This window comes from Scleropages formosus, chromosome 8, assembly GCF_900964775.1.
Source record: "Scleropages formosus chromosome 8, fSclFor1.1, whole genome shotgun sequence".
Taxonomy (NCBI): Eukaryota; Metazoa; Chordata; class Actinopteri; order Osteoglossiformes; family Osteoglossidae; genus Scleropages; species Scleropages formosus.
In genome coordinates, this window is record NC_041813.1 from 7,753,583 (window position 1) to 7,768,509 (window position 14,927).

The window sequence follows — 14,927 nt, forward strand, 5'->3', positions numbered from 1 at the left end:
GCGTGCAGAAATCAATACGCTGCACACCGTGGCAATCAGCTGTAAAAAACACTTTATACGTGAGGTGTCCACGTTTCACGGATGGAGTGCCCCTGACCTCCTTGATAATTAGAGTAGCACCTTGCTTGCCTGGTCAACTTTTAATAGCAGCCCCATGAATCCAGCCACCAGGCCACGCGCTCACCGTGGGTTAATTAACAGGCCTGTTAAAAATTTATGTTTTTTAAATGCTAGTCAACGTAATGTAGCCAGAAATGAACTGGTTGGGAAGGGGAGTGGCTGCAGTGCCATGGGAAATAATTAGCCGTGCTACTCCTGAAGTCATAGGAGAAATATAGTCAGAGTCACTTTTAGGATTTTGGAACAGCCCATAAATGTTTTATGTCCACCAGGACCTGTAGTGAATCTGGTCTAGCAGAAAGGGGCTAATTGCGATGCATGATACAGACAGTCTGCTCCAGACGCCGTCAAGGTAACAGATAAAGCATTCTGTGAATCCAAGGGCCAGCTGAAGTTTTCTTGGCTCGGCTGAACTGACATCCCTTCAGGGAAGAGAAAATCTCTCGCGCTGAAGTCTATTCATTAGCTCCTGGTCTACGAACTCCATGTGCTGGAACGAGCTGTTCTAACAGCTCCACCGACTAAGAATTGTGGCGAGGCCAACGTGATCTTATGAGAACAATTTATCTGCCTCTCCGCAAATGAACTTCCGCGCGAGAACACTGGAATCCGCTCTAAAGCGATGGTGCCTATGAAAGCAAGGGGGTTTGAAAGAGCTGCTTCTCTTTCTGCTCTATATGCCAGCCTGGATTAGTGGGAAGAAGGTGTGGACAACCTTTCTGTTGGTTCCGAGAACCACGATCCTGCAGGCTGCCTAAACGGCTCATATATGATTAGACGGCAACCCCCTTTCGGGTACGCTAATTGCTTTTGAGATAGACTTGTGACCAAAAGGTTGAAGACTCAAATCCCTTGACAAGTCCATCTGGTCACTTGGCCGACGGGGTTATGTCTACAAATTTTAAATCGAGCTAAGCTATGGATAGAAAGGTACGTCACCGTGCACGGGAGTTGGATACATTCTGGTTTTGTTTTAGTCATGTGTCTCCTGGCTTAAATGGCCTCAATGTGGATGCAGGAGACCACATGTCCCGGGGCAACCTCTGCTTCACTATTTAAAGATGTGTGAAAGAACTGCAGCGCCCCTGTAGTCCCAGAATAGGCTTGCTTCTTTCTGCCCTAATTTACACGCATACTTCACAAAAAAGGATGGGCGCTTTTCCCCAAAACCTGCGATTACAGCTTTTGTCTCATTACCCGGAACAATTTGTCAGTTTTATCGGAGAGAGCTGGAGGACAGAGACCTCTCTCAGACAGCCTTTTTGAAAGGCATGCTCTGCTCAGAATATAAACAGCTCTTTGTGGTACAAGGCAGCCCCTCTCGGTTTACTTTTTCACTCCTTTGCTGCTGTATCCAAGGCAAGTTTGTGCAGATACAGAGTCTGGACATGATTGTGTGACATATTCATACCGGTTTACTGTTAATTGAAGAGATTCGGGTGCGACGCTTCACTCAAGGCGACCGTGTCCCGCTTATAGTTAGTGCCACAACGTCCTGCAACAGCGTCCGTTTAAATTATTTTTTTTTGGTGCCTGGCATGGAAGACACCTCATCCCTTCTAAATCATCCTACTTCGCATTCGGTGGCAGACGTTTTCTTTTTACTGCATCAACTGGTTCTGTAACAAGGTGCGTGATCCCAAAAAAACAATATGATGAGACTTCCACACTCTTTGAAAAAGTCATTCATGCGTGGCATTCATGGAGGATATTTACTGATTCGGTATTCTGCTGAAACAATATGCTTGCCCGTTAATCTTATTTCACACCCAGCAAGAGTGAACAGCTTGTGTCTACAGTTTCCCTGCCTGTTGTCAAACACATCAAACCATATGTTAGTACATAAACATTTTACTGACCAGGAAAACATCCCTGTCTAAAAGGACCTCTTTCATCTCAGTGCAAGCAATTTGTAGGGCTTGCAGATTTTATCTATAATTTATTAGAAATGATGCCTTGCCTGGTTAACAAACCAAAAGCCTTTTAAAATAGTATTGTCATTTTTGATTTTAGTTTAGCACTACCTGCATTTATATGGCATTTATCACGATTGAGACTCAGTGGCATATATAAAACCGGCTTAGTTATCGATCGAAATGTAAAATAGTAGACATGCTGGTTAAAGCGGGTCTACGTAAGTTTGGAAACAATAAAAGAAAAAAAGAAACCACATAAACTTTGGCAAAATAATACCCAAATATCTCTGGGAGGAGACTTTTGTAGTGCATTCTGTGTCGTAGCAAGAGGGGAAAAAACAACCCTTAGGCTATTTCTCCAGCGTCCCAAAACTTAACGTCCAGGATTTTTTTTTTTTTTTTTTTGTGCTAAGCCTGTGTGTATAATCTGATTCGCTGCTTTTAGAGCCCACTCTAACACATGGAGTAAGCTCTTTACACAGTATTTTGGCTGGGAAGAGGAAGCGTGGGCTTCTGTATAAGCTGTCAGCAAACGCCTTCCCTCGGCCATGGACAGGTTCCACAAAGCACAGATTGTATTTATTCATCCGTTTAGCATGGGCGGCTTTTTATGCTTTTCTTTTCTTGCGCGGCTCGAGAGCATAGGGCATGTTACCGTTTGTGTCAGAGGCAGAAAACATTGTTCTGGAAACTTCATAGTTTGAGATAGCCCATACATTTTAAATTTCTGTAAAGGCTTTATAAGGTTTTTTTTTTTTTTTTTTCATTTTACTTTGCAAATTACTTTTTCTGTCTGATGTGCAACAGTTAATTAGTTTCACTGTGATGTAATTAATAAGACCAAACTTGATTAAAGCAATAATTGCACAGAAACACTTCTTGTTCAGCAGTACAACTGGATTCTTAATCACGTTTTATTACAGTGTGTGTTCATTGCTAGCTATAGCGACAGAAAATTGTGCAATCCCTCATCGCAAACTGTGAAATAAGCAGAAGAGCCACAGGCAGAACAGCAAAAGGCTCATTCTGGCATTAGAGATATAATTAGGAACGATAACATGAACATTAAAAAGCGATATTAATTTAAAAAAACCTCATCTTTGATTAAAATGTTTCATTGTATGAAAGTGGATTAATTTATGGACTCTGCTTTCGACGAAAGACTCAGACTTTACACTTTACTTATTCATGAGTAAATCAGATTTAGAAGTGAAGTGTGATTGAAAGGAGGAACACTATTGCACCACTAGGGTGGAGAGAAACTCGCAGTCATATATACAGAAGAACCTTCACTGACTCAGTCTAATGTGTTCTTAGTAAATGTTTGGCCTTTGAAAACTGAAATAACTTTTTTTTTTCTGATTTACAGCCCTTTGCTATGATTAGTTAGTTTCGTCTGATAGTAATTAATTAGGCAGACATATATTAAAGCTGTAATTACACAAAGAAGTTTCTCATCTGTACGGAACAATTTGACGGCAATCATGTTTGCATACTAAATGAATCTATTCACAGTTCAGACAGCACAAGGGAATAGATTTTCTGAAACAGACTTTGTAACATGTTTTAAGAATGCCAAGATGGCAAATAAGAATATTTAGGAGCATACATAATTATACCCACAGATATGGCCATTCAAGTCACAAAAGTTTCACTTCACAATGAGTTTCATTCAATACCCCAATTTTGGCTTACAAAGCATTTTTTTGGAAATTTAAGAGGACCGCATTTGGATTTTGGAAGGCCATTTATAGCATTTACATTCATTTGGTTGCAGACCCTTTTCTCCATATTGACATAAAATGATTATTATGTAGTATTCAGCCAAAATTTACATTAATTAATTTAGCTGCTGCTTTTCTCAAATTCAGTTTACAATTATTTACCCATTTGAACAGCTTGGTAATTTTGCTGGAGCAATGTAGGGTAAGTACCTTGCTCAAGGGTGTACTTTTAACATATATACACCCACACACACTTTTTAAGGCTGTTATACCTTCAATCCTTCAGCCTTATTGCATATTAATTATAAACAATTTTCTTAAAAAATAAGATCCCATTTGACATATGATGTCTCGGTAAGTGGAAAAAATCCTGCATGAAAGTCTGAACGTAAAAACTTCCAAGATCTTAAGACAGTGTTAAAGTAATCTCTGCAATGACTCAGTTTACTTCGGGGCGGATTGGCTTGGGGGCGCTGTTCAGAATTTGCAATGTGAATCAGATTGTCTTCCATTTGCTACTCTGTTCATTTCCTATATGTGAAATAAATAAGACGTATAAACACTGAGTATTTTAAAAAATTATATATATCTTTTTTCTAGACCTGGGTTTGAAATTGGAGGAGACCACCACAATTCATTTTTACATCCAAGACTTAGATAATCTCTAATATAATGTAATGTTTCCTCTCAAACGATGGAGCCTCAGGGTTGCACAATACAGCGGGAACAGCACGCTGCTCTCAGAATATTTGAGTTCATCCTGGGTAAAAGTGAATTACAGCAGTGCTCTGCACAGACACTAAAGTAATGACGTACACATGCACTTCGCCTCTCTGTAGTGTCCCTCATTGAAACTGAGGGTTTGCATCTATGGAAGCAGCTCTCTGTGTTCCCACATGAAAGGACCTCCTGTCGTTTTGATCCTGTCTAGTCTGTTCCGCACAGGGTCTGGAGTGTCTGGTGAGTATCTTTGCACACTGCAGAATGATGCAGGAAGGGTCTCCGTGTGGAAATGACTGCATTACATACATGCTGGTGCAGGCTCTTGCAGGATGCGGGAAGTTGCTCTCCATGTGGCACCGAGTTAAACCGATGTGTGTCGTGACAGATGCTGGTGATGTCAGGTGACTCAGCACGTCAACATCTGAAGCAGCTCTCGGGCCTTCTGGGGCCCTTTCAGGTACTGAAGTGCAGATCTTTGTTGGTGCACTAGATCCCGATGTCAGCTGACATGCACGCAGGTAGCAAGGACCGCAGACAAAAAAGTTGCTTACTATAAAAAGATGAATTTGCTCGTCATAGTAATCTCAGAAAATAGGATTCTAAAGTTCATATGGAGTAAAAAAAAAAAAAAAAGGATGCACTAGTACTGCATAATAAAAATAGATTTTAAACAATTGATGATCTTCGAAGGAAAGCTATAGTTAGTCACAGTAACTACTGTATATAGTATCCATAGTGTATACCTCTTGATGGCAAAGATTTTCCCCATAGACCTGAATGAATACTGCCTTTATTAAATATGCACATACACATACAAGTTACTCAAAAATATAATCACAAACTATCAAAATGAGCAAAAGCCCCTCATTTAAGGTGAGCAAAACAAATGCTGTGAGCACAGAGGGAGCATTAACTAGGAATATTGGCTTTAAGAGCGAACACCAGCATTAGTGGTGAGAAATATGGGTATTTTTGTCCTTCCCCTGTTTCATAAAGTCATACGACTTGCCCTCGCCTAACATGGTGAATTCGTTCTCTGGAATCACCCCAGGGTCAGTATCAGAGCTTTTCCTTTTGCTTTTCTTCCTCCACTTTCTTTTTTTTTCCCTTTATTTATCTATTCATGCTGAGAATGAGACATTTTCAACAATTTTGTCACCACCAGTTAATTTTTTTGTACTTTATTTTGAAAAATTGCATAAATAGAAACTGTTAAACTGGTCTTTGCATTAATCTTTCTGATCTTTCCATTTCTCACCATCTTTAACATGCTTATTAATTTCTATGTTGTCAAATGTCATTTACATTTATTTAGCAGACGCTTCTTTCCAAAGCGACTTCCAATGAACTCTACGTAGTGTTATCGGCCCACACACCTTATTCACCGTGGTGACTTACACTGCTAGATACACTACTTACACTGGGTCACTCATCCATACATCAGTGGAACACACTCTCTCTGTCACTCACACACTATGGGTGAAAATAAACACCATGTCTTTGCACTGTGGGAGGAGACCAGAGCACCCAGAGGAAACCCACACAAGACATGGGAAGAACATGCAAAGTCCACACAGACTGAGCGGGGATCGAACCCACGTCCTCTCGCACCACCCAGGTTCTGTGAGACAAGCGATGCAGTGCATGCGCTTTTAATGTTTTATTTTTTCTTTCCAATTATCCCTTCTCTGCCTTTGCATCCCTGCGATGGACTGGCATCCCGTCCATGGCGAACCCCCTCCACTTTTTCAGCCTTGCTCCCAATGTCTCCGGGATAGGATCCGGCCTGCCGTGACCCCGCTCGGGACAAACGGTTCTTGAAATTGGTTGGTTGGTTGCCTTTGAATCCTTTTAAGAAGACATTGTATAGTTTCACTCATGGATGTTTATGATAAGATCACTAATTGTCTTTCACTGCACGGATGAGAACCTCTGCGTAATTTAAACACTCAGTTTTCCTTTAGTCACTAAATAAAGGCTTTAATTACAATAGTGTAAGAGTATCCATGTAATAAAACAACTAGTTGAAATCTGTACATGTTTATACTGTTTATTTTTAAAAGGTAGCATTGAATCTGCCATTTCAGTTGTGATATATTTTACATTTACTGAGCTGTGACTCAAAGTAGGAAGCAGGAAGTACTTTATGTACAGTTCTTTTGTAAAGAATCCACATGCTTTACATAGTGAAAGACATAGTAGGCAGTGAATAGAATAACTGTGGCAGAAGTAGCATGATTGCATAAGCAGGTATAAATGCTGTTGAATAATTGGCCAGTTGAATGAAAAAAGGTATACATTTTCTGTTAGGGATTTTCATCGACCCTGTTATATGAGGGAATGGTAACTGCAGCTATAGTTTGCTGAGTAATAGCACTTCTGGGCCAACAGAATATTCAATGTGTTCTAGGACAGAACCATATATTATCAGCTTCTCCCGGAAAAAAAATCTAATTTCAATTAAAAATTTGTGTTATAAGTGAAATTATAGAAAAACATTTAGAATGCAACTTTAAAAGCGCCATAAAGATATGAGGTTTTCATTGTATATATTTTGTCTTGAAGTCTTTTAGTACAGAAGGGGGTATCCCTCCATGTATAGTGTATTAACGAATGTATACTATCATCTTACAAAGAGATTCATTTAGCAAAAATTAATCTGTCTGGATATAATGAGGGATCTACAAAATTCAACCATTTTGATATACAGTATGAAAAATTGTTGTACATGAAGCAAATTTTCAAAACATTTAGAACAGATATAAAACCCTGGTTGGGGGCGCGGTGGTGCAGTGGGTTGGACGAGGTCCTGTTCTCCAGTGGGTCTGGGGTTCGAGTCCCGCTTGGGGTGCCTTGTGATGGACTGGCGTCCCGTCCTGGGTGTGTCCCCTCCCCCTCCAGCCTTACGCCCTGAGTTGCCGGGTTAGGCTCCGGTTCCCCGCGACCCCGTTTGGGACAAGCGGTTCAGAAAAGAAAAAGACCCTGGTTATTGCCTACAAATGCATCAACAGAACTGCTCCCAGCTATTTACAAGACTTGATCATTCACTACACCCCAACCAGACCGCTACACTCTTCCACATCTGCCCGCTTGGTGGTCCCACGTGTGAAAGGTAAAGCGTGGAGGTTCTCGGTTCTGGCTCCGTTGCGGTGGAACGACCTCCCCCTCTCACTCAGAACTGCTGAATCTTTCTCCATGTTTAAAAAGGGTCTTAAAACTCCTGTCTTCCGGACTCACTTCACCCATGATCTCTTAAGTTCATCCTCATGATCATGCTCAGATCAATCCTTTATATAGAACCACTCCTGCAATGTAACAAATGTTTATAATGTATCTCAAAAAAAAAAAAAAGCTACTAGGAAGGTGACTAGGACTCGGCGATATTGTGGTAAAGTTTTATGCAGCTACTTATGAACATTGGTGCATATGGTGAAGGAAAAACTAACTATACTTAAGAATCACATGTCTGCAGCTATGTCTCTTTTTTCTAAGGTAATGCAAAAACTGTATTTTGTATGAGATGTACGTTGCTTTGGAGAAAAGCTAAATGAATAAATGTAGATTATAATATAACCTTCAGAACTACAATTATATATGGCATGAACAAAAGCAATTCACTTTATGAAGAATTTATGTATTTCAGTATTTTGCTTTTTTAAAGACTTCATATCCTATTATAAAAGCCCAGACTTCTCTAGAAATGAATAGAGATTCACAAGCAATTAACTCTTCTGATGGGGACCTCAGAAGAAGAAAAACACTGTCACTCACTTGATGAACATCAGCCTTAACAGAGAACACTAGCACTATCTTATGAAGACATGTTTTCCACACATCCTAGGTATAACAGAAGACCTCTACTTTATTTACAGCAAAGCAAGAATTTGGATGCCAGCTGAAAACCCATCCATATGTAGGTTCATCACGTGTTTCTTATACACAATACACATTTATTCATTTAGCTGACACTTCTCTCCAAAGCAACTTACATTGTTAAGGTACTTACAATTATTTACCCATTTATACAGCTAGGTATTTTCTTTTTTAAACTGGAGCAATTTTGGCAACTACCACGCTCAGGGGTACTACAGCCAGAGGTGGGAATCAAACCTGCTACCTTTGGGTCTGAAGGCAGTAGCTCTTACCACAACGGAACCAGCTGTCCCACGTATTCTAGATGAACAAAGACTCCGTGTACCGAACCTTCTGCTTTATTCTGAATATTTGATATCTTCCAAACATGCAGTTGAAATAAAGTCCCCTGCTGACATGTAGACATTTCCAGCCATAGACAACTCAGAATAATTTGGTTCTACATTCCAATTACAATACATGTGTCCATTGCTGTGACACTGGGAAGAGGGATGAAAACAGAATGTGGACTGTTCTACACTTCATAGAAGTAACTATCATGCCCGATAGACGATTACTTGCGGTTAAGCTGTCCTGGTTGTGTGAAAAGTGAATGGTCTTCCTCAGTGCAGGGACGTAGTCTAGGGTTGTCTGTGGAAGTCATAACAAGAACACTGGCCAATAAAAACTTGACCTAGTACAAATCTGTAAGGAGACATCATGCTGGGCTTCAAGACATCCTCAGATGTAAAGAAAATCAAATTATTCAAAACAGGGAGTCAAGAATGTGATATCTTTGCTGCTAGGAAACAAGAAGGGAGCAACTACATGTTCTGTATTCAAGCGAAGGCAAATGACAAAGCTTTCTAAAACTTTCTCAAAAGATGACCATTGCCTTGGTAAAATTAACACTGTGTACTGGCCTTACATTATATATTTGTTTTTAATAGCTACAACTTACAGTTACAACTACTACTTATTACTATAACTACAACTTATAACTACTGCACTTTGATATTGCATTCTGCCTTAATCAGCATGTAGGACAACAGGAACTGGACAGAGAGACAGTCTTGCAATGGAAGTTGGCTGCCTGTGCCTCTCTACTATTGATCAATATGTTCTCTACTAAATCCACAATAATCATGTATAAACATTAATCTCAGCATCCCAATTTTTAGTATAATGGCTGAACAACCATAATTTCCCTTCACAAAATGTTGTCATTTATGGCGCGATAATATCAATACAATCCATACGCAATTCTATGCCGTAACAACACGAAATGATTGTCAAAATTAGTTCTTTTTATCTTGATTTGTGGCTTCCAACAAGAATTATGCTTTTTACATATTAGTCAAATCTTCTTTACTCCATTTTAAGAAGATTATGGCCTTTTACATTTTCCCTCCTGAAAAATTAGCCCAAGCCCATTCTAAAGATGCAGAACCAATTTTTAATTTGCTAAAGTAGAATGTATTTGATGAAATCAGCAGAAAGGGCATTAAGGAAGTGCTTGTTAGTAAGTGACATCCTGTTTACCCCAGGCGGCACTGGTGCCTGGGGTTGTAGAAGTGCACAGGAACATGGAACCACATCATATCTTTGGGAGCTGAAGTGGGATTCTCACATAAGGGTCCTTCTCCTCTTCTGCCCACAGGAGAAATGAGGGATGGGGTTCTCATGGAGCTTAGATCAATGATGGTGGTTACAGAGAGGCCCATTAAGAAATAGTACATGCCAGATATGCGAAACCTCTCAGATTCGGGCTTCAAAACAATAATCTTTGAGTATTTGTATGTATAAACAACTTTAAAAATGTAAAGATGATTGGGGAAACACTAAAGTGCTACTTTAAGACCCTCTTGTTAGACTGGAGAGGTTCCTGAATTGTTGGAATCAATAATTTTCAGACAGTTCCAGGTGTCCTCCAACTCTTATGAGTTTCAATAATGAGGTACTAATAAGCTAAAAATATGGTTAATTACAGTCTGCAGAGACTCCCCAGGTGTTATCTCATCACAGATGGCTGTGCCTACAGTCTCCCCCTTCCCCTCATCTACTCCCATACTCTCTCATCCATTGACATCCATAAAACAGGCCACCCAAGCCCCCTGAACAGAGGAGTCTGGTATTACAGAAATATAAAGACAGTCAAAGAAATGGAAATGCACATGCGCGCGCGCACACACACACTGTCTGAAACCGCTTCTCCCAAGCCGGGTCGCGGCAACACAGGGCGGAAGGCTGAAGGGACACACCCAGGACGGAACACCAGTCCGTCGCATGGCACCCCGAGTAGGACTCGAACCCCAGACCCACCAGAGAGCAGGCCCTGGCCAAACCCGCTGCACCACCGCACCCCCCCCACTGGTAAAATATGATGTAGTAAACATAAGACAAAAAAGACTGAAATAGTAAGGAATACAATTACAAAGTAAAAAACAAAGTAATTCATAATGAAAAGAAAAAATAACGAATAAAGCAACTGTGAAAAAGTAAGTGAACTCAAGAGAAATCAATGGCTCTGTTTGAATGGAGGGAACAAGCTGCAGCAGGGAGTAGATTTTCAGTCCCTCGGTCGTTGGCTTCTCAAGCATGTTTAGCTTTCTGCCTCTTATGCAAACTACAGGGAAGTTTGCGATCATTGCCATTCTCCAGAGCCGGATGGAAAGAGGCCTCAAACAAAGCGCCTGTTCTGAGAACACAGACTTCACAGCCAGACAACTTTTCTTGCCTCGGAGCGCTTGACACACAAACTGTAAACAGCCATGACACTGACAAGCAGTGGCATTAAAATTAGGTGTCTTGGATATATTTATATACAGTGATTGCTACAAAGGGGGTGCGGTGGGTTGGACCACAGTCCTGCTCTCCAGTAGGCCTGGGGTTCGAGTCCCGCTTGGGGTGCCTTGCGACGGACTGGCGTCCCGTCCTGGGTGTGTCCTCTCCCCCTCCGGCCTTACACCCTGTGTTGCTGGGTAGGCTCCGGTTCCCCCGTGACCCCGTATGGGACGAGCGGTTCTGACAATAAAAACAATTATATTAAAATTAGTTTAAAAACAGGCTAATTGACAATGCTACATAAAAGCAATGGAGAATCTGAAGACACATAAGTAGGGCCTAAGGGCCTTGTGCAAATCCATTTGCGTCATATTTGTATTTCGGCCCACAGGAGAACTCCAGGGGAACAGGCTTTACTACGGAGCCTCTGTGCACACAAGCAAACTGGTGACATATTAAAAAGCCGATTCATTAAAGGGCTGCGTTTTGACAGCTACCATTTTATTCAGTTCCAAAACAAAATACCGAAAGGCCATCATTTTGTGACTAAACCAGCAGACAATGTCAAAAGTACATCTTTCCCTCCAAAATCCTCAATGGGTTCATTCATATTTTATTCAACACAGGCCCAGCAATATGAACTAGAAACCATATGGCATGTGTGCAATAGAAGTGGCTTTAAAAGAGCAGGATTACATGAATTTATCTGTTTTTGGCCCTGAGCATGGTCCACATTAGTTGTAGTAGTACAGATCCACAGTGTGTTTTCTGTGGGTTTGTTTACACAAGATGAGGCTTACATGGTATCATATGCTGAATTCTGTTAATTTACAACATACTCTGTATACAAACTCTGGCAAAAATATTTTTTTTTTTCTCCATGGTATTATTTCAATAGAAAAAAATCTCCTGTTCTTATTCAATGAACAAAGTGTATTGGGGAGGGGGGGGGGAATCATCCATGCACTTTCTTACATACCTTGACTAAATGTTTCAAAAGCTGCTGCCATGGAAATGACACTCAGTGTTCATTTCAAATAAACTGAAAATACCTACATGTTTAAAACATAAAATCTGAAGTCGCCAAAAAACTTACATACATACATAATAATGTCCTGCAACTGAAAAGGAGAACAAGAGAGAGTTAAAGGTACTTCGTCACTTGTCTTACACTCGGACGTCTGCTCCCTACTTTGTTGACAAGGAAAAGGCCACAATAAAAGTGTGACCCTGCAGCAAGACAGCACTTAGCCTTCACTATAGGACCTTGTTTGCTTGTGTCTCTGCTTTTGTTTGCTTTGCACTGCATCCTTGGCCTGTTTGACACCATGATCCCACAACATACATGTTAATTATGTGTCACTCCCTAGACATATGGTGACTTGACTGCTTTCCAAAAACATTTAATTGCAAAAACACACAAATGCAAAAAGCATATAGAAACCAGGATTAATCTATGCTCACTGTCTAATATGTGAGAATTAGAATACAAGCGTACGCTTTAAACAGGCATGTGAAAAGGGACCCCCGGCATATATCATGTAAGCTTCTTCAGTCAAGGAGAAGCCCTTATATGGCTGTAAGTTGCTGTCCTTTAAATGACTGCACACATTTGCTATCTTGTTGTGTTCAGTAGAATGACAACCTCCCCGCCAAGCCCCCCAGTCCCTGCCACAACCAGGCAGCCACACATGTTAATATGTCAATCCCCCTTCTGATGGTCATGTTAACTGGTCAACCAAGAAATAAAGAGTGAAAAGAACAAGGAAAAAGGTAAAACTCATGTGGGGGGGTAATCAGGTGGCATACCTCTTTTCTATATAACAGTAGTATTTTCTAGCAGATAGACGTGACAGTATTGCTGCAACCCCCACCACCAAATGCATTATCCAGGTTCCTCCAAGATCCTGTGCCCCCCACCCATCTGCTATATGTTCATCTGCTTTAGCTGCAATGTTATGGAAGAAAGAGCATGCTGTGCTCCATCTATACATCTCCACCCCATGCCCCTTCCTGGGGCAATTTCAGCAGGCCCACTTGCCCACTCCCTCATGAGAAAAATATGCCACAAACAGCAGGGGACATAAAAAAAAAAATTGTTCATGCAATATCTGTAGGGGTGGAATTGCTTTTTGACCTGCAGTGGGATGATGTGTCAGGTGAACTGAGATTTTAAGCATTACATAAACCTTTACTTCCAGTCATCAGCACCCAAAGTGGCTGTTTCAATTAGACAGGACATTCTCCCAAGTGGCAGTTCGGAGAAATGTTTACTTTCCTTAAGAAATATTCAGTAAAAAAACCTATTATTATTCACTGACGTGTGCAGGCTTCCTTGAAATTACAGAATCGCCTTTGACCCGAACAAAACTGTACTGGGTTAAACAAGCTCAAATTCCCATCACATCTAGATTAAAAACAGCACTGCTTTTTTAAAGTAATAATAACAGAAGTCAGTTTTTGCAATTTTTTTCCAAATCCTGTGCACTCCAAATGTTAGCCAGAGTGGAATTATTTTCACGTCACTTTGTCTGCCATGGAGTAAACTACATGGCCAAAAGTATGTGGACACCCCTTCTAATTAATAGGTTTGGCTATTTCAGCCTATCGTGAACTTATCTGAAATAAGAGGGAAAAAGTTTGATAGAGGACATTTTTTATTTACTGTAAAAATACTAAATGGGTAACCAGTATTATCAGTTGCACCGAAAATATGCTTCATACTTCCAACTTCACTTATGACTACCACAGTAAAGCTGTTAAGGCCTGTCCTGCTGCATTGCCAGCAGCTCAATGTCAAACCAAGTTAGTACACCTGTATGGACAGTCAAGTTCTTCACAAAAACAGATTAACCCAGTTCCTGGTCCCCACCAGCTGGACAGCTTATCAGTGTACACCCACAGCTAATAACTACAATGCAATTTCAGAGCAATCTGAGGTTATCAAGGTTTACAAAACCATATTAATGTATTTATACCTGCAGGATGTTCATCACAATTTACATGACGATTTGTTTCCCCGCATCTCATATGGATTCAGTTCAACAATTCATTCCATTAATGCTGTTAATGTCCCCCAACTGAGAGTGAAGGAAATGTGAAAGGTAACCTTCAGCCTGATAGTCTGAAACATCTGTCAGCAGAGCAGTAGGTAATAGTCATGCATATTTAAGTAACGCATATTTATAGAAGACGTCAAAAGCACAGCTAACATTTAGGATTTGAAACGCTCTAAGGTAATCCGTGCTTCTAAGATGTCACCCTTACAGAGATGTCAGCACTTGGTGGGTCAGATTTTCACTATGCTGAGCTCACACAGCCAAGCAAACTGCAATGAAACTGCGTCAACCTGTCCTCTGGTGTGTGCAACAGAGGACAAGGAGGAGGAGCAGGAGAAAGAGAAGAGCCTTGGATGAGGAGTCTTCCTAAAACACTCTAAGCATGTGTATCTGGGTGTCCTTTTTATGTATGAAGCCCTAGGAATTTGGTTCTGCAAACAGAATGAGGCAATCTAAAGCAGCAGGTCTTGCTCAGCACAATGCAGAGTTCCCTTCACTGGCTGGCTGGCAGGGAGATGTGCTGGGCAGTGCTGGGGGGGAACAGCATGCCAAGGTCATAAATGGCGCAGGAGGAGCCAGCCACTGCCACCCTGGCCAGCCAAGGGGGAAACGCTCTCCATTTGTCAGCCCCATTAGGAAGCCGCGTCGCTGCTCTTTCTTCCCCTCTCACTCCCAGAAGGCAAAGCAGGGCCGAATTAGTCGGAACATTGGAGAGCAAGTAGATAATCCCCTGCCCAACCCACCGCTCC

At 41.0% G+C, this 14,927-nt stretch overlaps 1 protein-coding gene across 1 annotated transcript in view; it reads left to right on the forward strand.

Moving 5' to 3' along the window:
- syndig1 (synapse differentiation inducing 1) overlaps nt 1–14,927 on the forward strand; it is a 34,375-nt gene that overhangs the window by 17,836 nt on the left and 1,612 nt on the right. The gene's annotated exons all lie outside the window — the stretch shown is intronic.